This window comes from Balaenoptera acutorostrata, chromosome 4, assembly GCF_949987535.1.
Source record: "Balaenoptera acutorostrata chromosome 4, mBalAcu1.1, whole genome shotgun sequence".
NCBI classification, from domain to species: domain Eukaryota; kingdom Metazoa; phylum Chordata; class Mammalia; order Artiodactyla; family Balaenopteridae; genus Balaenoptera; species Balaenoptera acutorostrata.
Genome location: NC_080067.1, coordinates 15,688,004 through 15,712,954, shown reverse-complemented (window position 1 = coordinate 15,712,954; position 24,951 = coordinate 15,688,004). Strand labels below are relative to the sequence as shown.

The following is a 24,951-nucleotide window of genomic DNA, read 5'->3' as shown; positions in this document are numbered from 1 at the left end:
CCATATCTGTAACACAAATACTACAATTCCTACTGCAAAAAGTAACTGTGATTACTAAATGAAATTCAGTATAGAAAAATACTTCTCAGATTGCAAGCATGTAAAATTATTTCTCAACCACCACTTTTCTTCTAGGCCTGCCTATACGCCACTGTTTCTTAAACCTTCACCTCTCAATTGAAAGTCCCAGCCTCCTCCTCTAGGTTCTGACAGTACCATGTGTATTCCTACACAGTCTTCTCACATTGTGCATTTATTATAAGTATTTATTTAAATGAAATTCACCCCTACTGGGTTATAAATTCCTTGAGGTTAGAATCTCTCATACCACTGTCTACAGAATAGTCAATATATGTTTGATTAACCAAACTGGCATGCCTTTATCCTTTAACCACCATCCAAAGAGACAGGGAGGCCTTTCTGTACACACTGTCCATGGGATACACATGATATAACAGAGAGAAAGGTTAATTTTAGTGCTAGACATCCAGAGCATCTTGAGGCCTATGATAGAAAAAATAGTTTGGCACTTTGGAACATTTCTTAGATATCAAAAGCTGAGCTCCTAGGATAAGCAATGATTTTTGAGGAATACATGCCTAGCTTGTTTATCCCTCCACTGACAGAGAAGAGTCAAGAGAGATTTGGGGTAAGAGTGTTACAGGCAGAATTCTAAAGATGTACCGACATTTCCTATTCCTGGCTACTAATCCAGCCATTAATCTAGGTACTGCTCTGAAGGGACTTCACAAACGGATTAAGGTTATTCATCAGCTGACCTTAAGACAGGGATATTACCGAGGTGGGTCCAATGTAATCACCTGAGTCAGAAGAGTCAGAGAGATGCATGGAAAAAGGAAGGCAGAAAAGATGAGACAAAAGGGGAGGTCGGAGAGATTCAAAATGTGAGAAGGACTCAACCCACCATTGCTAGCTTTGAAGATGAAAGAAGGGAGCCATGAGCCAAGGAAAGTGGGTGGCCACAAGAAGCTGAGAACAACCCCCAGTTGACATTCAGCAAGGAAATGGGGATTTCAGTCCTACAAAGGCAAGAAACTGGATTCTTCTAACAACCTGGTAAGCCTGAAGTGAACCTTGATTTTGGCCTCGTGAAACCCAAGTCAGCCTCGTGAAACCCAAGACAGCCAAGTCACCCTAGACTTCTAACCTACGGAACTGTGAGATAATAAATGTGTGGTGTTTTGAGCTGTTAAATGTCCAGTGATTTGTTATGGCAGCAATAGAAAACTAATGCAAAGAATAAGAGTTAAATACCGTTATGGGTTTCTGAGAAGGAAATGGAGCCTTTCTCTCCCCATCTGCACTCTGAGCCAAGCCCATGTAGATGGGGGACGAAGCAAAGAAACCCCAGGTGAGTTCAGAAGCTGAGAGAAACTCAGCACCCAGCAGGGTCTGGAGGGATGGAAGAGCCATGGAAGCACAGGGGGAGCATGGACATGCATGGGGGCCACTGTACAGGTCTGCACTCTCCAGTGAGGTGACAGAGAAACAAGAATTTCCCTCATCGTATCAGAGATGAAGCAGGTGCACCAGGCTCCACGAAACCAGAGGTATCGGCAGGGTCTGGGGCCAGGAGGCAGAATGAAAACTTTCAGCTGTGCATTCAACAGAGCTAAGCACCATTGGAAACCCTATATCTGAATGGAAGTGTCACAGATCTCAGAATAACACCTAATCCCCAGAACCTCACCCTAAGGGAGAAGTAAAGTAAAAGGCAAAAGGAAAGAATCCCAAATCAACTAAGTATTTACTCAAACTAGAGATTGAGGGGAAGTGTCTGGAAGTCTCTGAATTTACCATTAAATTGGCAAGATTTCATTTCCTGCCAATGGAGAAAACGGAGGCTCAAGAGGTGAGAAAATTCAGTTATAAACAAAGTTATATTTTGCATACCAAATCTGTGACTGATTATATTTTACATTCATCCTATAATTTAATATCCATAATAACCCGCTGAGTCTTGCATTGTCATTATCTCTATTTTACAGGTAGAGAAATCAAGACTAAGAGATGTTAATAGTCCAGAATGTTACAGCTGGTAAATGGTAGATTCCAGATGTAAATATCTACCCACCTAGTATTTCCTCTTTGAATGCCTTGCAGTGAGGGTTTAGAAGGGATGCTACTATTTATGAAAGCATTTTTATAAATCCTTCTGTGATTATACTATTTATAGGATCACTTTTATGAATTCTTTGGTATCACAATAATAGCAATAGCAACCATTAACTTATCTTGAAGGCACAGAATGTGCCAAGCAGCTCTAAGTGGCTTTTATGGATCATTTAAAAGTTATGACTTTCTCCATTTTACAGACGAGAAAAGTGAGGCCCTGACTTGTCCGAGGGCACAGAGTATGAGGCAGGGCCAAGATCTGAACCCAGGCACTCTGACTCCAGTCTTTGTGTTCTTACCCATGGGCTGCACAGCATCCCCACCCTGAGCCAACCTTAGAACTTAGACGTCAAAAAGAAATGCTACATTGGCCCACAACAGAGATTCTGACAGCGGCATGGAGGGGTGTTTATGGAAGAATATTGTTGTCCCTGAAGTGATCTCGCTTTTTTAACCCAGTTTCATTGCTTTGATGTTTAAGATACACCATCAATTCAATAACAGCTACTGAGGTTATAAACAAACACATTTATTATAAGTCCTATTCAAATTTCAGAAACATTAAACACATCTTAATAATGAGGATATGTATTTATATTTTTCAACTTGTCCCACCTTCCTGAAAAAACAAAATCAAATTCACTTATCCAATACTTTCTAAAAGTCAAGACCATGGAATCAGAGATAAATGACATGGCCCTGGTCTCACTGGGCTCACAGTTGAATATAGGGATACTTTAACCTATAGCATGTGGCACTAAGTGAGCAAATAGGGGGAACAACTATCTGGAAGGGGAGGGTCTATGAAGAAAAGTTTCCTGGAAGAAGCCATGATACCAAAATTCAATTTGTAAGGATCTGAGAGCAAATAACAGGCCAAAAAATAAAGAAGAGAGAGGCTATGACTTACTTAAGGAGCTGTAAACACAGTGAAAAACTGTCAGTGAAAAACTTTTTTCACTGACTTCTACTGAACTCACTCCTGAATTAACACTCTCCATTCTCTCTGAAAGGCATACTGACACTCAAGCCAAATACTGATGGTTTCTCTCCAGTAGACCAGGGCACTTGATGACTCCCCCAGTTGAGGGATATGCTCGCTAAGGGTCACTTATATTGGTTCCCAACATGTATAAGTCAGTTGTGCTTGGCCTTAGAATCTAATTAATTTAATTAAATAGTGTGTAATTTAGTTAAATATTATATAAGCCAATGAAATATGAGTATGAACCAAAAGAGTTATTGTCTCTAAGAAAACTAGGTTGAATTTTTCAGAAAGACTCAAAAAGACTAGCTGCCAAAAAATTACTGTCAAATTACAAGTGAGTGAGATAGCTGTAAAAGACTGGAAGATACACCGTAACAACCTACAAGATTCTGCTCTATTATTCATTCTACTTGAAAGAAACTCAAACTAGAACTCGTAAGTGACATATTATGGGTGTGGTTACACAAGAAAACTGATGAGGTACTTTGATGAGTGGAGCCACATTCAAGGGAAAGGCTTTGGCCCTACATCAAAAGACTGATGAACAAATGTGAACATATGTTTTAAGTTATAATAAACATTTTTAATATATCATTTTTATGTCTCCCTATTTTAACCAATATTTTTTATTAAAAAATCATGTCTCATATCAGAAGGCTTCCACCATAATTTAAGAGGACTGAAGGCAAGACTGTAAGTGGGCAAGTATCTATAGATGAGGCTAGAGAGGTTGTGGCAATGCAACCACAAGCTCTGCACACATGCTGGAATATGTAGGTTCACATACAGACTATAGAGAAGCCATTGATGTGATAAGATTCTTGGTTGAGAAAGATCATGTAAACGTGGAGAATGCTTTGGAGAGTCAAGACTAGAGGCTGTTGAAGTAAACCTGTGAAGAAATGATGAGGCTTTAACTAAGGCTGGGATAGTGAGAGGAACATAACTTGCAGTCAGTGCATAAACAGGACCTGGTGAGTTGGTAAGACAACGGTGAAGTGGTATGGCAATGGGAGCTCTCATTGGACTCTTATGGACAACATCTGGCATATGTTTCAAAAATCCTTAAAACTATAGGTAACTTTGACCCAGATATTCCATTTTTAGGTCCTGTCCACATAAAATGATTACCAATTTCACACCAATTTTTACATATAAGACTGTTTTCATTCCCCCATTACATATAAGAGCAAAAACTGGGAGCCAACTTAGAATGTCCAAAAGTAGGGCACAGATAAATTATGATTCATCTAAATAGTGAATATTTCACATACATGCATGTGACAATGAGGAAATATTTTTAATTAAGGTAATAAAAACACTATGATTTCAATTTTGCAAATCAAAAGTTATATACACAACTACATATGATATCTAGATATAGGTATGAACACACACAAAACAAAGCTTTTAAGGCTATTCACAGTGATTATGGTTATAAATAACAACAGTGATCTCTATGAAGTGGTGTCATAGGGTTTTTATTTTCTTTACTGAGCTCAAGTGTACTTTATAGATTTCTTCCAACTCACATATTACTGCTATAATCAGAAAAGTATTAGAAAAAAATTACTTCCTGGTTTCATATTTGATGGACTAGATAGGGGAATCTAAGTCTAATGCATATGTATAGTTTTAAAGAGGACTCCTTTGGGGTACTGAACAAATCCTAACCCTTCACCATTTTAATGATTACATCACATATCCCCACTGGTAAGTGTCTAGGCTGAATTTCTCATTTTTTCAATCCAAACTCACAAAGCAGGCCTGCTCTGTCCTTGATTTACTTCGCCTTTCTCAGACTGAATCAAATTAAAACCAGAAGGTTAAGGTAAGAAACCTAAAGCAAATATTCTTACATTGGGAATCCACGGCTAGCTCTTTATAAAGTCATGGATGAGTTAATTGTAGCATCTGCACAGAGTAATGGATATGGTGAGGCTTATTTCCTTTACTAATAGATCTAGTCATAAAAAAGTAACAGTAAACCATGTCCGTGTCTCTGGATAATTACTAAATGATGTCAAACTATAAATAAATTCTACATAGAAGTCAAACATTCAGATAGTAGTAAAACAATAAAATAGGTAATAATAAATATAATACATATTAATAAAACAATATAATAAGTAATTTTAAAGCAATCTTCTCAGTGCCATCTATACACATATGTGATTACTAGATAAACAGAAAGGCAAAGTGACAAAAACTGGACATGAAAGGATATTTCCACTTTATAATAAAATAAACTTATAAAGTAGCTGATAATTTACAAAGCAGCCTCACATACATTTCATACATAAATTTAGCTCCTATGATGAAAACATTATCATACCATTTTATAGGTGAAGAAACAGACTCAAAAGGGAGTTAATTAGTAACAAGATCATATATGAAAGAATAAATCTCACTGGAAAAGAAAATATATAATAAAGGTAATAATTAATTACTTATAAAGCTAGTGTAAAGGTTAAAAGACAAAAGTAGTAAATGTAACTATGCTTACAATAATTAGTCATGGGATACACAAAATAAACAGATGTAAAAATATGACATTAAAAACATAAAACATGTAGGGGGACAGTAAGTAAAAATGTTGATTTTAAAGTGGGAACACACTTAAGTTGTTATCAGCTTAAAACAGAGTGTAAGTTATTATATGTAAGCCTCACAGTAACCACAAAGCAAAAGCCTACAGTAAATACAAAAAAGACAAAGAGAAATAAATATAAATGTAATCACTAAAGAAAGTCAAACAACAAATGAAGAGAGCAAGAAAAGACAAAAGGAACAGATGTGGTCACTTCAGTAGCACATACACTAAAATTGCAACAATACAGAGAAGATTAGCATGGTCCCTGCACAAGGATGACATGCAAATTCATGAAGTGTTCAATATTTTTAACAAAGAGAAGGTTTAAAGAACAAACAGAGATGAACAATACAATAACTGGAATGAAAAATATGAAAAATACACTAGAAGGAATCAATAGCAAAATAAATGAGGCAGAAAAACGAATAAGTGAGCTGGAAGACAGAATGGTGAAAATCACTGCCACAGAGCAGAAAAAAAGAATGAAAAGAAATGAAGACAGTCTCAGAGACCTCTGGGACAACATTAACACACCAACATTCGCATTATAGGGGTCCCAGAAGGAGAAGAGACAGCGAAAGGGACTGAGAAAATATTTGAAGAGATTATAACCAAAAACTTCCCTAATATGAGAAAGGAAACACTCATTCAAGTCCAGGAAGCACAGAGAGTCCCATACAAGATAAACCCAAGGAGGAACATGCTGAGACACATATTAATAAAACTGATAAAAATTAAAGACCAAAAAAAAAAAAATAACAACAACAAGGTAAAAGCAACAAACAACATACAAGAGAACCCCCATAAGGTTAACTGCTGATTTTTCAGGAAAAACTCTGCAGGCCAAAAGGGAGAGGCATGACATATTTAAAGTGATGAAAGGGAAAAAGCTACAACCAAGAATACTCTACCCAGCAAGACTTTTGTTCAAATTCAAAGGAGAAATCAGAAGTTTTACAGACGAGCAAAAGCTAAGAGAATTCAGCACCACCAAACCAGCATTACAACAAATCCTGAAGGAACTTCTCTAGGCAGGAAAGAAAAGGCCACAAATAGAATCAAGAAAATTACAAATGGGGAAGCTCACCGGTAAAGGAAAAGATAAAGGTATGAAATCATACACAAAGAAGTTTGATATCAAAACCAGCAATCATGAGAAGAGGAGAGTACAAATGCAGGATATTGGAAAGGCATTTGAAATTAAAAGACCAGCAACTTAAAACAATCTTGTTTATATATAGACTGCTATATCAAAGCCTCATGGGAACCACAACCCAAAAATCTACCATAGATACACACACAAAAAAGAAAAAGCAATCCAAACGCTTCACTAAAGATAGACATCAAATCACAGAAGAAGAGAACAAAAGAGGAAGAAAAAAGACCTTCAAAAACAAATCCAAAACAATTAAGAAAATGGCAATAGGAACATACATATCAATAATGACCTTAAATGTAAATGGATTAAATGCTCCAACCAAAAAAGACATGGACTGGCTGAATGGATACAAAAACAAGACCTGTATATATGCTCTCTATGAGAGACCCACTTCAGATCTAGGGACACATACAGACTGAAAGTGAAGGAATGGAAAAAGATATTCCATGCAAACTGAAATCAAAAGATAGCCAGAGTAGCAATAATCATATCAGACAAAATAGACTCTAAAATAAAGAATGTTACAAGAGACAAAGAAGGACACTACATAATGATCAAGGGATCAATCCAAGAAGAACATATAACAATTGTAAATATATATGCATGCAACATAGGAGCACCTCAATATATAAGGCTAACAGCCATAAAAGGAGAAACTGACAGTAACACAATAATAGTGGGAGACTTTAATACCCCACTCTCATCAATGGACAGATCATCCAGACAGAAAATCAATATGGAAACACAGGCCTTAAATGACACATTAGACCAGATGGACTTAATTGATATTTATAGAACATTCCATCGGAAAGCAGCCGAATACACTTCCTTCTCAAGTGCACGTGGAACATTCTCCAGGATAGATCACATCTTGAGCCACAAATCAAGCCTTGGTAAATTTAAGAAAACTGAAATCATACCAAGCACCTTTTCTGACCACAACGTTATGGGATTAGAAATCAATTACAGGGGGAAAAAACTGTAAAAACCACAAACACATGGAGGCTAAACAGTATGTTACTAAACAACCAACAGATTACTGAAGAAATTAAAGAGGAAATTAAGAAAGTACCTAGAGACAAATGACAATGAAAATACGATGGTCCAAAACCTTTGGGACCCAGTAAAAGCAGGTCTAACTGAGAAGTTTATACCAATACACTCTTACCTCAGGAAACAAGAAAAATCTCAAATAAACAACCTAACCTTACACCTAAACCAACTAGAGAAAGAGGAAAAAACAAAACCCAAAGTTAGTAGAAGGAAAAAAATCATAAAGATCAGAGCAGAAATAAATGAAACAGAGACGAAGAAAACAATAGCAAAGATCAATGAAACTAAAAGCTGGTTCTTTGATAAGATGAACAAAACTGATAAACCTTTAGCCAGACTCATCAAGAAAAAGAGAGGACTCAAATCAATTAAAGAAGAAATGAAAAAGGAGAAGTTACAATTGACACTGCAGAAATACAAAGGATCATAAGAGACTACCACAAGCAACTCTATGCCAATAAAATGGACAACCTAGAAGAAATGGACAAATTCTTAGAAAGATACAACCTTCTAAGACTGAATCAGGAATAAATAGAGAATATGAACAGACCAAACACAAGTATTAAAATTGAAACAGTGATTAAAAAACTTCCAACAAACAAAAGTACAGGACCAGATGTCTTCACAGGTGAATTATATTGAACATCTGGAAAAGAGTTAACACCTACCCTTTTTAAACTTTTCCATAGAATTGCAGACCAAGGAACACTCCCAAACTCATTTTATGATGCCACCATCACCCTGATACCAAAACCAGACAAAGACACCACAAAAAAAGAAAATTACAGGCCAATATCACTATGAACATAGATACAAAGATACTCAACAAAATACTAGCAAATCGAATCTAACAATACATTAAAAGGATCATACACCATGATCAAGTAGGATTTATCCCAGGGATGCAAGGAATCTTCAATATCCGTAAATCAATCAGCGTGATACACCACATTAACTACTAACTGAAGAATAAAAACCATATTATCATCTCAATAGATGCAGAAAAAGCTGTCGACAAAATTCAACATCCATTTATGATAAAAACTCTCCAAAAAGTGGGCAGAGAGGGAACCTACCTCAATATAATAAAGGCCATATATGACAAACCCACAGCAAACATTATTCATAATGGTGAAAAACTGAAAGCATTTCCTCTAAGATCAGGAACAAGACAAGGTTGCCCACTCTCACCACTATTATTCAACATAGTTTTGGAAGTTTTAGCCATAGCAATCAGAGAAGAAAGGGAAATAAAAGGAATCCAAATCAGAAAAAAAGAATTAAAACTGTCACTGTTTGCAGGTGACATGATACTGTACATAGAGAATCCTAAAGATGCTACCAGAAAACTACTAGAGCTCATCAATGGATTCAGTAAAGCTTCAGGATACAAAATTAATACACAGAAATCTCTTGCATTCCCATACACTAACAACAAAAGATCAGAAAGAGAAATTAAGGAAACAATCCCATTTACCATCGCATCCAAAAGAATAAAGTACCTAGGTATAAACCTACGTAAGAAGACAAAAGACCTCTATTCTGAAAACTATAAGATGCTGATGAAAGAAATTGGAGATGACACAAACAGATGAAAGGATATACCATGTTTTTGGACGGGAAGAATCCATATTGTCTAAATGCCTATACTACCCAAAGCAATCTAAAGATCCAATGCAATTCCCATCAAATTACCAATGGCATTTTCCACAGAACTAGAACAAAAAATTTTTAAATTTATATGGAAACACAAAAGACCCCAAATAGCCAAAGCAATCTTGAGAAAGAAAAACGGAGCTGGAGGAATCAGACTCCCTGACTTTAGACTATACTACAAAGCTAGTCATTAAAACAGTATGGTACTGGAACAAAAACAGAAATATAGATCAATGTAATAGGACAGAAAGCTCAGAAATAAACTCATGCACCTATGATCAATTAATCTATGAAAGGGAGGCAAGAATATACAGTGGAAAAAAGACAGTCTCTTCAAAAAGTGGTGCTGGGAAAACTGGAGAGCTACATGTCAAAAGATGAAATTAGAACACTCTCTAATACCATACACAAAAATAAACTCGAAATGAATCAAAGATCTAAACATAAGGCCAGACACAATAAAACTCTTAGAGGAAAACATAGGCTGAACATACTTTAACATAAATCACAGTAAAATCTTTTATAATCCACCTCTTAGAATAATGAAAATAAAAACTAAAATAAACAAATAGAACCTAATGAAACTTAAAAGCTTCTGCACAAAAAAGGAAAACCATCAAGAAGATGAAAAGACAACCCACAGAATGAGAGAAGATATTTGCAAATGAAGTGATGGACATGAGATTAATCTCCAAAATACACAAACAGCTCATGCAGCTCTATGTCAGAAAAATAAACAACCCAATCAAAAAATGGCAGAATATCTAAATATACATTTCTCCAAAGAAGACAGATGGCCAAAAAGCAAATGAAAAAATGCTCGACATCACTAATTATCAAAGAAATGCAAATCAAACCTACAATGAGGTATCACCTCACATCGGTCAAAATAGTCATCATCAAAAAGTCTACAAACAATAAATACTGGAGAGGGTGTGGAGAAAAGGGAACCCTCCTACAATGTTGGTGGGACTGTATATTGGTACAACCACTATGGAGAACAGTATGGAGGTTCCTTAAAAAACTAAAAAACAGAACTACCATATGATCCAGCAATCCCATTGCTGGCCATATCTTTGGAGAAAACAATAATCTGAAAGGATATATGCACCCTAATGTTCACTGAAGCACTATTTACAATAGCTGAGGCATAGAAACAACCTAAATGTCCATTGACAGAGGAATGGATAAAGAAGTTGTGGTACATATATACAATGGAGTATTACTCGGCCACAAAAAAGAATGAAATAATGCCATTTGTAGCAACATGGGTGAACCTAGAAATTATCACACTAAGTGAAGTAAGTCAGACAGAGAAAGACAAATATCATATGACATCACTCATATGTGGCATCTAATTTTAAAAAAAGATAGAAGTGAACTTATTTACAAAACAGAAACAGACTTACAGATATCAAAAACAAACTTATGGTCACCAAAGGGGAAATGTCAGGGCAATGGATAAATCAGGAGCTTGGATGAACAAACACACACTACTATATATATGATAGATAACCAACAAGGGCCTCCTGTATAGCACAGGGAACTCTACTCAATATTCTGCGGTAAGCTGTACGAGAAAAGAACCAAAAAAAGAATGAATATACGTATATGTATAACTGAATCACTTTGCTGTACACGTGCAACTAACACAACATTGTAAATCAACTATACTTCAACAAAATGAAAATATTAAAAAAAGGGGGAAAGAGGAACAGAGAGGAACTACAAAAACAGCAAAAGAATTAACAAGATGGCAATAACCATGTACCTAACAATAATTATTTTAAATGTAAACACACTGAATTCTCCAATCAAAAGACAGAGTGGCTGAATGTATAAAAACACAAGACACATCTATATGCTGCCTACAAGAGAGACAAATCAGATCGAAAGACACAAACAGAGGGTATGGTAAAAGGTATTCCATGCAAATGGGAACAAAAAGAAAGCTGTAGCAAAACTTATATCAGACAAAATAGACTTTTTAAAAAACAAAAAAGACTGTAACAAGAGACAAAGAAGGACATAACATAATTATAAAGGGCTCAATCCAAGAACACATAACAACTGTAAAAATATATGCACCCAATATAGGAGAACCTAAATAGATAGAGCAAATATAAACAAACATAAAGGGAGAAATTGACAGCAACACAATAATAGAAGGCGACTTCAACACCTCACTTACATCAGTGGACAGATCACCTAGACAAAAAGCCAATAAGGAAATACTGGCCTTAAATGACACATTAGACCAAGCAGACATAATAGATATAAATAGAACATTCCATCCAAAAGCAGAATACACATTCTTTTCAAGTGCACATGGAATATTCTCCAGGATAGATCACATGCTAGGTCACAAAACAAGTCTCAATAAATTTAAGAAGATTTAAAACATATCAAACATCTTTTCTGACCACAACAGTATGAGACTAGAAATCAATTACAACAAAAAAACTGCAAAAACCACAAACATTTGGAGGTTAAACAATATGCTACTAAACAAGCAATGGGTCACTGAAGCAATCAAAGAAGAGGAACTTCCCTGGCAGTCCAGTGGTTAAGACTTCGCCTTCCAATGCAGGAGGTGCAGGTTCAATCCTTGGTCGGGGAGCTAAGATCCCACATGCCTCAGGGCCAAAAAACCAAAACATACAGCAGAAGCAATATTGTAACAAGTTCAATAAAGACTTTAAAAATGGTCCACATCAAAAAAAAAATCTAAAAAAGAAATCGAAGAAATCAAAAGATACCTGGAGACAAATGAAAGTGGACACACAACAATCCAAAATCTATGGGATGTGGCAAAAACAGTTCTAAGAGGGAAGTTCATAGTAATAAATGCTTACCTCAAGAAACAAGTTTCAAATAAACAATCTAATTTTACACCCCAAGGATCTAGAAAAAGAAGAACCAATGAAGCCAAAAGTTAGTAGAAGAAATAACAAGGGTAATAGCAGAAATAGATGAAATAGAGACTTTAAAAAACAAGAGAAAAAAGCAGTTAAACTAAGAGCTGGTTCACTGAAAAGATAAGCAAAATTGACAAACCTTTAGCTAGACTCACCAAGAGAAAAAGAGAGGCCTCAAACAAATCAAAAATGAAAGGAAAGATGTTACAACTAATACCACAGAAACACAAAGAATCATAAGAGATTACTATGAAGAATTACATGCCAACAAACTGGACAACCTAGAATATATATAAACTCCTAGAAACATATTATCTACCAAGACTGAATCATGACAAGTAGGAAATCTGAGCAGATCCATTACTAACAAGGCATCTGAATTGGTAATCAAAAATCTCCCAACAAACATGAGTCCAGGACCAGATGGCTTCACCAGTGAATTCCACCAAACATTCAAAGCATTAGTACCAATCTTTCTCAAACTTGCCCTCAAAATATGGGAGAATGCCTCCAAATACATTTTACGAGGTCTGTATTACCCTGATACCAAAACCAAACAAGGATGGCATACAAGAAAGAAAATTACAGGCCCAAATCACTGATAAACACAGGTGAAAAATCCTCAACAAAATATTAGCCAACTGAATTCAACAATATATTAAAAGGATCATACACCATTATCAGAGGGGATTTATCAGCGATGCAAGGATGGTTCAACATCTGCAAATCTGTCAGTGTGATTCACCATATTAACAAAATGAAGGATAAATATCATATGATCATCTCAATAGATGCAGAAAAAGCATCTGACAAAATTCAACATCCATTTATGATTAAAAAAAAAAAAAACTCTCAACAAAGCGGGTATAGGAGGAACATACCCGAACATAATAAAGGCTATATATGGCAAGCCCACAACTAACACCATACTCAATAGTGAAAAGCTGAAATCTTTTGCTCTAATATCAGGAACAAGACAAGGATGTCACTCCAGCCAATTTTATTCAACATAGTATTGGACGTTTTAGCCACAGCAATTAGGCAAGACAAAAAATAAATAAATAAAAGGCATCCAAATTGGAAAGGAAGAAGTAAACTTGTCTCTATTTGCAGATGCCATGATACTATACATAGAAAACCCTAAAGATTCCATCAAAAAATGGTTAGAACTAATAAACAAATTCAGTAAAGGTGCAGGACAAAAAATCAATACACAAAAATCAGCTGCATTTCTTTATAGTAATAATGGACTATCAGAAAGAGAAATTAGGAAAATAATCCCATTTACAATAGCATCAAAGAATACAATACCAAGGAAGAAATTTAACCAAGGAGGTGAAAGATCTCTATACTGAAAACCACAAGACATTGATGAAAGAAATTGAACATGGCACAAATAAATGGAAAGATATTCCATGCTCATGGATTGAAAGAATTAGTATTGTTAAAATGTCCATACTACCAGAACCAATAATATACAGGTTCAATCCAACCCCTATCAAAATTCCAATGGCATTTTTCACAGAAATAGGATAAAAAATCTTAAAATGTGTATGGAAACATAAAAGACCCCAAATAGCCAAAGTAATCTTAAGAATAACAAAGCTGGAAGTATCACACTCCCTGATTTCAAACTGTATTACAAAGCTAAAGTAACTAAAACAGTATGGTATTTGCATATAAAAGGACACATAGATCAATGGAATGAAACAGAGAGCCCAGAAATTAACCCACACATACATGGTAAATTAATTTATGACAAAGGACCAAAGAATATACAATGGGGAAAGGACAATCTCTTCAATAAAAGGTGCTGGAAAAACTGGATAACTACATGCAAAAGAATGAAACTGGACAATTATCTCATAACATATACAAAAATTAACCCTAAAGGGATTACATACTTGAATGTAAGACATGACACCATAAAATTCCTAGAAGAAAACACAAGTGGTAAGCTCATTGACATAGGTCTTGGTGATGATTTTTTGAATCTATGTCAAATGCAAAAGAACAAAGGCAAAGATAAGCAAGTGGGAGTACATCAAACTAAAATGCTTCTGCACAGCAAAGGAAACCACCAAGAAATATAAAGGGAACCTACAGAATGGGAGGAAATATTTGCAAATTATGTATCTGATAAGGGGCTAATATCCAAGATACATAAAGAACTCATACAACTCAATAGCAAACACAAACAAAAAAGAAACAAAGCTTGCACACAAACAATCCAACTAAAAATGGGCATAAGAGCTGAATAGACTTCTTTTTCCAAAGAAGTCATACAGATGGCCAACACGTACATGAAAAGATGCTCAACATCATTAATCATTACAGAAATGCAAATCAAAACCACAATGAGATATCACATTATACCTCTTGGAATGGCTATCATCAAAAAGACAAGAAATAACAAGCATTGGCAAGGACCTGTAAAAAAGGGAACCCTCATGCACTGTTGGTGGGAATGTAAATTGGTATAGCCAGTATGGATAACAGTATGCAGTTTCCACAAAAAATTAAAAATAGAACCACCATATGATCTAGTAATTCCACTTCTGGGTATTTATCCAAAGAAAATGAAAATACTAATTTGATAAGATATGTCTACCCCTATGTTCATCACAGAATTAGCCAAGATATGGAACCAACCTAAGTGCCTATCAATGGATGAATGGATTAAGAAACTGTGGTGTGTAGGGCTTCCCTGGTGGCACAGTGGTTAAGAATATGCCTGCCAATGCAGGGGACATGGGTTCAAGCCCTGGTCCAGGAAGATACCACATGCCACGAAGCAACTAAGCCCGTGAGCCACAACTACCGAGCCCACGTGCCACAACTACTGAAGCCCATGTACCTAGAGCCCGTGCTCTGCAACAAGAGAAGCCACCACAATGAGAAGGCTGCACACCACAATGAAGAGTAGCCCCTGCTCGCCGCAACTAGAGAAAGCCCGTGTGCAGCAACAAAGACCCAACCCAGACAAAAATAAATAAATTAAATAAATTTAAAAGTAAATAAATAAAAAAAGACTATGTGGTTAAAAAAAAAAGAAACTGTGGTGTGTATATATACAATAGAATATTATTCAGCCACAAAGAAGAATAAAATCTTGCCATCTGCGACAACATGGATGGACCTCAAGGGCATTATGCTAAGTGAAATAAGTCAGAGAAAGACAAATACCGTATGATCTCTCTTATATGTGGAATTTAAAAAACAAAAACGAGCTCATAGATACAGAGAACAGATTGGTGGTTGCAAGAGGTGGGAGGCAAGTGGTGGGAGAAATGGGTGAACTTTTTTATAAGTTTAAATAAATTGAATAAAAAAATTTTTTTAAAGAAATTCGATTTTTTAAAAAATGGTTTTCACCACCAGTCTAAACCATGAGAAATCCACTTCTTTTCCTTTTTGTCTGCTCCTTAAATCTCAAGTATACTTGAAATGCATTAACCACCACAAAACATTGTTAAGGTTTTCCTTTGCATAAGACATTTAAATTGATTCTTTAACTACCAAACACCACAGATGCAGGCTATTAACCTTGAGTGATCGCTTTTGTAAACACACTGCATTCTGAAGACAGATCAAAGGTTGTATCTTGCTCCCATGATGACCCACTGTCATGGCCGCTAAGTAACTTCAATAACATTGTTTGGAATAGCCAATTTAACCAAGTTTTAGTTTTTTCCCCTCATGTATACACAATGTTTCTAACATGCAGTGGGGCTGATGGAGAAAAGAATGGGGAAGATACTTGCATTACAAATACAGACAATGGCATCTCCTCCACGGAGACACCTAGACATTTCCTCTGAGGGCCAACTGCTCAAGGTAAGTTGAATTGTGCCCTGGTTTCTTGGTTGTCATGTTTGCAAACCTCTATTTTCTCCCCACTGGTTATTTATTCAGTGTCAGTTCACGCACGGTACTTTGCTGGGCTTTACGCCAAATTATTTAAATATACTTGGTCTTCTAAAATGTGAGAAATATAATCCACAGAAAACCGTAGTGACTGAATTAAATAAGAGAACAAGCAGTCACAAAACAAGCAGGCCTTCAGAATTTGCACTGCTCTTTACCATCTATTGTCTCCTTTGATATACCTTATAGGAAAGACACAGTGCATACTGCCTGGTGAGGCAGAACCATCAGAATTGTGTGCTCGGTTGAGGTGAGGCCGTTCAGACATAATCCAAAGAAATAAGAAAGACTGTACTGCTCATTAGTAGAGACATCCTAAGAGACTCCCTCATCTCCCAGTCACATTGAAAAATGCCACCCTCTGTATCCTCAAGAGTGAATGTAAGTGAGCACTGCTCATGTGCTCCAGGAAGATACTGTGGAAGAGGTTATGAAGACCAGATCTTCATTCTTTGGGATAACCTCAGACAGTCCTCTTTCTTTAGCATAGCTTACAGATTCACAGGCCAAGATGGCAAAAGTGAGAAAACTGCAGTTGAATGGAAAGAATATTTGCAAGGGAACAAAACAGCAGCTGGCTTTCAGCTTTGCCACAATTATTAAGTGTTCTATGGAGAATTTTTGTTTTGCATAATAAATTAAAAGTTAATACACATAAATCAGACCAGGTTTCTACAGGGGCTGAGAGGCAGGTGCATGTGTAGTAGATGGAACCACCTCCTGTCTCTGACTATACGCACCCACACTTCCCACAAACCTCTTCTAGTCCATTATCTGAAATGTACACCATTAATGAGTCAGGCCTTTGAATCTGCTATTAGAACACAAATTCCTTTCTGAGAGGCAACATACCAGGCTATCAGCTATTAATAACCTCTTCATTAATCAGAAAATAAGAAGCTAGTTATCTAGAAAGGGCCTAAGGGAATGATGAGAAAAGTGGAATTATTCATTTATCAACACTTTTTTGAAGATCTACTAACTGAACACCATAGTACCAAGTGGGGATAAGGTGATGAATTCATTCACTCATTCACTCACTAACTGCCTCCCTCATTCACTTGTTCATTCATTCAACAGATATACCAGGAATTGGGACATAAATTCTGCCCTCAGAGAGAGACTATAATCCATTAAAAGAAATATTATTTGTATCTACAAAACAGGAATAAATACCATGAATTGAAAAAATGCTATTAGTATGGAAGTTAGTAGATAAGAGAGATTAATATAGATGAGGTGATCAAATACGGCTTCATGGAGAAGGCATTTAACCTGAATGTTGAAGGATGGCTAGCATATGAATATGCCAAGTGGGAGAGACGGCTGAAGAAATGGCCTAAATATGCTAACCTGCTGCTTAAGGGAGCCAGCCAGCATGAGGCAGCAGAACTCTGCTGCTGCCAGACGCTGGGGGGAATGGAAGGGGGGAAAGTGAATGATGAGGTGTGCAAAAAGGAAGAAATTCCAGAGGCAGGCAGCATGTCTTGCTTTACCAATGTGCCTGGGGCCAGGCTTGTGCTTATTTACGTCTCAGGCCTTCTGCTTCTGAAAGTATAATTTTGTGGATCTTGGAGATTCTCTAGCCAAAGAGCCCTTATTTTACAGAAGAGAAAACAGGAGTTTGATAAATTATCCAAGGCCACAGAGCTAGTAAGTGGCTGATTTGAGACTATGACCAAGTTACCCTGAAATGAATAAATGTAGCATTTTTTCCATGTGTGCCGAGGGCTATCAAGCTAGCTAGCAGCATCTCTCATGTGTGTATGTCTACACATGACAGTAGAGGAAAAAGGGAGAATTATCAACTCTGAGATTAATCAGAAGAGACATGGGATATGAGAAGTTTAAGAAACACAGACCTGCATATTTTCACATCATGAAAGAAGCTCCTTTTGGAAACAACGACTTAACTGGAACCTTGGGCTACAATATTTCCATCTATACAATAGTGGTCTATGAACTATAACAACTCAAGCTTCTAAGACCTTAGCTATCAAGGTGCCTGCTTCACACATCAACTCCCCTCACTGTCATTAACTACTATTGTTATAAATGCAAATAGAAGGTTCATGGATGGCCAAGGATTGACTTCTCAGCAGGATAAAATGGAACCAGCAGAAAAGCAGCCAGCCATCCACCACTTGAGTTTAAATTGAAAACATCTCGCTTGATAGCCAGATTTCCAATTCAGAAAGATAAGCTGTCTTAACAGTAAACATGAAATGCCAAGAAAAACATAAAAAATATTTTAAAGCAAGTTGCATTGGGCCTTCTATCTATCTGTTCTTAGAAATTTCTGCCTCCATCAGAATTAAGTTTCCTCTACTCGGTAAGTCATAAATTTCCCCAAATTCCAGACCATTCAGAGCAGTGTTGAGCAGATGAACGTTTAAAAATCACAGAATTAGAGATTGTTGGCAAGTATCTTAGACATTATCTGTTCTGACTCTATTTTCACATAAGATGGAACTAGCCAAGAGAAACAATGACTTGGCCAAGGTTATACACATAATAAAGATATAGAACCAGTTCCAGAAGCAGATTTTCTGCCTCCGGACTTTGTTTGCCCACCTAGGGCCTGGGGAGCAAGCTTTCTTGCTATTCTCCTCACTGGCCAGGTGGGAGGAGGATTCTACTCCTCTTACCAAGAACACAGTGTGCTCAGGGTTCAGGCTTTAATCAGGGACAGTTCCAGCTCCCCACCTCAAGTGGGATTTCACTTCAACCTTTCAAATCCTTACCTACAAACATAAAATATTAAAAGTGAGATTATCTTCTTCCTCCCAAGCCACTGATGTGACAGAACAACTTTTTCAGGTAAGTCTAAGTGAACTTTTTTAGATATTCCCAAGCTTCGTGCCACTTCTTTGTACAAAATTTCCCTTTTCACTTTTAAAAATTTGATGCTTTATGAATGAATGCATTATAATATAAATATATCTTCAAAAAGTATTACAGAATTCGAAGCTATGGACAGATCCTACAATACAGAATGGTTAAGGGTATGATCACTTGATGGAAAATGAATTCGCTACTAACATCATCTTGGTAATTAACATCAAGACTACACTGTGAATTAGGAAAATTTTTTAGGATTTAATGTTAAGGGAAAAAAATCCAAGTTATAGTAGTAAATACAATCTATGATTACACTTTGTAAAACCATGCTTTTAAAAAGGTTAAAAACTAACTAATAATTGCCACTGTGTTGCAGTTGTAGGATGCTATTTTAAAATGCTATTTTTAAAACTATTTTTTAAAAAAATAGCAAATGCTATTTTAAAAACTTCTAAGATTCTAAAAAGTGAACTATTATAATATTTTGATATATTTAAAATTGTACAACTAAAGCAAATTATAAATTTAAAATTTGATAGAAAACTTTTAAGTATCACTTGGGTAAAAGAGGCTTGAGAATACTATCAGCTACAGGTTCTAGACCCTGGAGTTCAGGAAACAATGGAGATGTTTCACAGCACTCTTAGTATGCCAACTAATCAATGAGAAAGAATTCTGCTGACTTTTCATACCTGACTCCTTACCAGTCTGGATCTGAAATGAAGTTGATTTATTTCCATCACTTAATTGTTTATAAATTCAAGGCTCAAATGATGGACTGTTTCTTCCTGGCTCCCCTCCCTGCCATCATTAGCTTGGCATCAGAAGAAAAAGCCGCAAGCCTCCTCCCAAGGTATGCCTTGTAATTTTTTTTTTTTTTTTGCCTTGTAATTTTGAAGCTGTAAGTATTGCTGGAGTCACCATACTTTATAGACTCAGTATTTTATTATTATACAGGGACAGAACAGTTGAAACTTAGCAAGAGAAGGTACCAAATAATGTGTATTTTCAGAGAGGATCAAAAGAAGCATGATTATGTTTGTGTTCTTATGCTACCATGATAGTTCTTAGATGACTCTCAAATCAGAGAAGTATCTCTTTGTCAGAGTTTTTAGAAAGAGAAGATTAGTAGATATAGAGAATTAGGGAGTATGCTCTTTCAGGTATGAGCCAAACTTTGTATAAAACTTTGGGGCCTGTAAACCAGAAGGCCATGTACAAAATAGTCGATGTTTACACAATTCATGAATTTGAATTCCAGGTAGCAGAGTAGCACAGAGGAAGCGTGCTGGGCCCATGAATTTGAATTCCTTATTGAAATAAAAAGAAAAAGTTATACAATTCCGTATATTTTCATACTTTTTAAAAGTTTACACAATATTTATATATATATATATATATATATATATATATATATATATATATATATATCTTTTTTTTAATGAATACTTTTTATGGTGAGTAAAGCTGGGATTATTATTCCCATTTTACAGATGGAGACTCTAAGGCTCAGAGAAGTTGGCTTGGCCAAGGTCACTCAAAGGGCCAGGGTTCAAAACCAAACCTTCAGACTTAACATAGTGCTTTCTCTACTGCCTCTTCAGCCTAATTTGATTAGGCTTTGCCTAGAGGCAGAAAATGATCTTGATGATTTCACAGTCTTCTTCAAGCCAAAGAATTTGACCAGGTTGATGGTGAATAAGTTGAGAGTAGTATTTAAAAACATAGACAGTTTTAAAAGTATGATACTAATGAATTCATAATAAGAAAAACTATTCCACTCATCAGATAGTTTTTTTAATGATCTTACTACACCATATTATGTACCATAATCAATAAACATCTGGGAAAGAATAAGGAACAGAAAGTTATGACAGGGCTTCCCTGGTGGCGCAGTGGTTGAGAATCTGCCTGCCAATGCAGGGGACACGGGTTCGAGCCCTGGTCTGGGAAGATCCCACATGCCGCGGAGCAACTGGGCCCGTGAGCCACAACTACTGAGCCTGAGCGTCTGGAGCCTGTGCTCCGCAACAAGAGAGGCCGCGATAGTGACAGGCCCGCGCACCGCGATGAAGAGTGGCCCCCACTCGCCGCAACTGGAGAAAGCCCTCACACAGAAACGAAGACCCAACACAGCCAAAAATAAACATAATAAATACATAATAAATAAAAATGAAAAAAAGAAAAAACCATGACATTCAGAAAAAAAAAAAAAAAAGAAAGTTATGACAGATGTGCATTAAGTAGATTATTATAAAAGTAGATACATTAGGACTTCCCTGGTGGTCCAGTGGTTAAGATACCACGCTCCCGACGCACGGGGCCCGGGTTCAATCCCTGGTCAGGGAACTAGATCCCACATGCCGCAACTAAAGATTCTGCATGTTGCAGTGAAGATCCCGCATGCCGCAACTAAGACCTGGCACAGCCAAATCAATCAATCAATCAATCAATCAATCAATAGTAGATACACTGGCTGATCTAATCAACCAATCCATAAAAATGGCTGTCCTTTGCCTGGGTTTGTGGTTAGTTATAAAGTATAATTGCCCCATCACTCATGCCGATATGGGAAGCCAATCTGCAAAGAGAATCACTCTGTAGAGTACAGAATAAGCCAAAACAATAATAAATACAAGTACACAAATATATGGAAAAATTCAATTTCTTGGGCAAAGAAATACAAATTAAAATAAGATACCATGTGTTATCTATGAATCTGCAAAATAATTTTTAACAGTAACAGTGTTGGTGGAGCACATTGAAACAAACAATCTCTCATAGTCCTAGATGAAATATAAACTAGAGTCAGCTGTTTTTGGAAGCATTGTGGTAATGTTTATTGAAAATGTATGTATTTAGCCAATAACTTTATTTACATTAATTTATCCTAAAAAATTCACAAACACTAGTCGAATGTGCAAGGATAACCATCATTGTTTTATACAAGTATAAAACAGCAGATAATGATCATTTAACAAAAGGAGAACATTAGCAAGTAAATTCTGGGACATCCACAGAAAACTATTCAGTCCTTAAAAGCTCATGTTCTAAAAGAACATTTAATGAATGACATGGTAAGTTACATGATGTGTGAAAATGTAGGACACGTATTCTTTTATACAGTATGATCCCAATTTTATAAAATAAAAAGTACATATCTATATGCATGTAAATTATACTGGAAAGAAAAACTCCAAATTGCTAACCAATGGATTTCTCTGGATGCTGACTGCATGGATGATTGCTTCACCTCACTCTTAAAATGAAACTTTGGAATTTCTTACAGAATCAGTACAAGAGTGGTAGTGCATTGAGTTATCAAGCTTTATTTGGCAATATATGAGTATATAATATCTTTATAATGGTGGGAAATGACTTACTGATGTGTATTGACAGCTTTGTCCCAAAGTCATCCTGCCCAGAGCTGACATGGGAAGGAGCCAATGATACATGGACCTCAAAACCCTTACAGACTGGACCCTAACAAAGCAGCAGCTAAGTGAAATTTCCTTTTAAAATTAAGTTGGGAGAAAAGACTCTCCTGAAGAATTGTTATATTTGTCAAGCAATGAGAATCACAGCACTGCCTTAAGATGCCAGAGAGTTCAGAAATGCTCACTGACAACATTTTGCCTGGCTCCTGATGCTTTATATGAAGGATTTTAGGGATCTATTTGTTCTAAAAGCAGTATCTCCCTCTCAGGTAATGAATGTTTCATTTTCTTATTAGGCCACAAGCTCTCCAGGATTTCAGTAACATAAGAACATAAAGTAAGACCCACTGGTCACCTTCTTCCATCCCTACCATGTTCTTCACCTTCACTGGTCTCATTTTAATCTGCTGCTTATGCTCAGCTTAAAAAGCTGGCAGAGTATGAACTTGCCTTTAAATTCCATTAGTTGAGCCTTTCATTTTTGTGCATTTTGGTTCAGGAATTAATCTACATATTGAACACATGTTAAACTGACATTCGATTGAACTTGGAATGTTTACCAAATGCTGGTATGCAGCCAGACAACAGACCTGTTCTCCAACTCTCCAAGATACTCAGACTACCTTCAACAAGTCAGCTTATGAATAAACAAGACTTCTAACCAGACCGTTAGCTTTTTTCCCCCAAGAGTCAGGAAATGAGAGCTAGCTTGCACCTCTGAACCATGGGGTCTAGTACAAATCTGAGATTAAGGAAGGTAGATATTCATTAAGCCAGACTCTGCGGCTCCTGAACCTCTTCTCTCTTCTCTTTCCTTGTCAGGTTCACTGTTTACTCAGTCACTATCCATATGAAGTGACAACTTATATTGGTGTCACCAAACTTATCTCACCATAGGGCACCATAAAAGGTTATGAGGCACATTCAGATTAAAGTGGATGAAACAAAGCTATAAAAAATGAATTAATTACAGGCCCAAAATAAGATTCATATGCATTTTATTTAAAAGAACGAAAATCTATTTTAAATTAAAAAATTCAAAATATAATGATATGTTAAAATTATAGAAAAGGCACAGAACATAAGCTGGCAAACTGACCAGACAACTGACATCATTCTGATCTCCCATGCATCAGTGTGCACGATGACCAGGGCTGCACACTTAGGATGGCTGCTCTTGGCATTTGTGGCCATGGCACAACCAATATTAATGACACAATAAGCTTTCCTCATTGGTCCCAAACAGCAATGTCAAGGACTGTCATAATGCCACAGCTATATGACTCTGGGTTCAATCTAGTAAGCAGCTATTGAAATGTCTATTATCAATCAGATATGTCCTTAAAAAGAGTTATCAATGTCAATATTTATTCCAAGCCAAACACTCAAATACAGTGTTAATGTACTGCCTAGCACCATACACCACAAAAAAACTCTTTGTGTGATGAACTGCTAGCACAGATCTATAAAAATGGTTTGGAATTAGTTTAGGAGGAGAACACAGTGGCCTAAGCTTTGCTACTGAAAAAAGCAGCCCCAGCAGCAATCTATCCCCACAATTGCCCTATTCTTAGCATTGCCCCATCCCTACTACCCTGCAGGCTCTTCCACAGCTAATCTGAGAACATCACCTTCACTAGAACACTTTTTCTCAAGTGTTCCAAACCCCTTAAGCTGGCATTTATTGCCCCCTATGATCTATGGTGAACCTTTCTCAATTTACCTACCACTACTTCTTTGTCTTATCCTCCTTCTACTCTAGCCTAATTTACATACTCAGTTCCTTCAGATACATTCTGCACATTAGTTTGCTCACAACTGGGTCTCCCTCTCCACAGCCCTCCTCTCTGCTCTTAGGAATCGTCCCATTTGTGAAGGTCCAATTTAAGACCTTCATGTTTTACCACCTCTGTGAGGCCTTTTCTGCACACCGTCAACCTTGCAGCACATGCTGTCTATCCCAGAGCACCCTTCTCAGATGCCCTTGCATTGCTGGTTAGCTTACTCTGGGCCTTGTCTCTCCAACAAGACTACAGACACCTTGAGAGCAATGACCACGGCTATCCTTGTACTGCCCCAAATGCCTACCTAAAATATTTGGGCCCTGACTGAGAAAGAAAACCCTAAAGTCAATTTCAACACTCTAGTAACAATCTGTTTCTCTTCACCAAACAGGTACAATACCAAGATTATGATATTTTCTGTAGCTCTCTGAAAGTTCTCTAATGGGAGTGGGCTCCCTT

The 24,951-nt window shown here is 36.6% G+C and overlaps 1 protein-coding gene and 1 non-coding gene across 3 annotated transcripts in view; one reads left to right on the top strand and one right to left on the bottom strand.

Moving 5' to 3' along the window:
* The window catches only part of TMEM108 (transmembrane protein 108), a 381,103-nt gene that overhangs the window by 280,380 nt on the left and 75,772 nt on the right, over positions 1–24,951 (bottom strand). The gene's annotated exons all lie outside the window — the stretch shown is intronic.
* Positions 5,921–6,027, top strand: LOC114237829 (U6 spliceosomal RNA). The gene has a single exon (XR_003623309.2). It is a non-coding gene; the product is annotated as a U6 spliceosomal RNA (small nuclear RNA).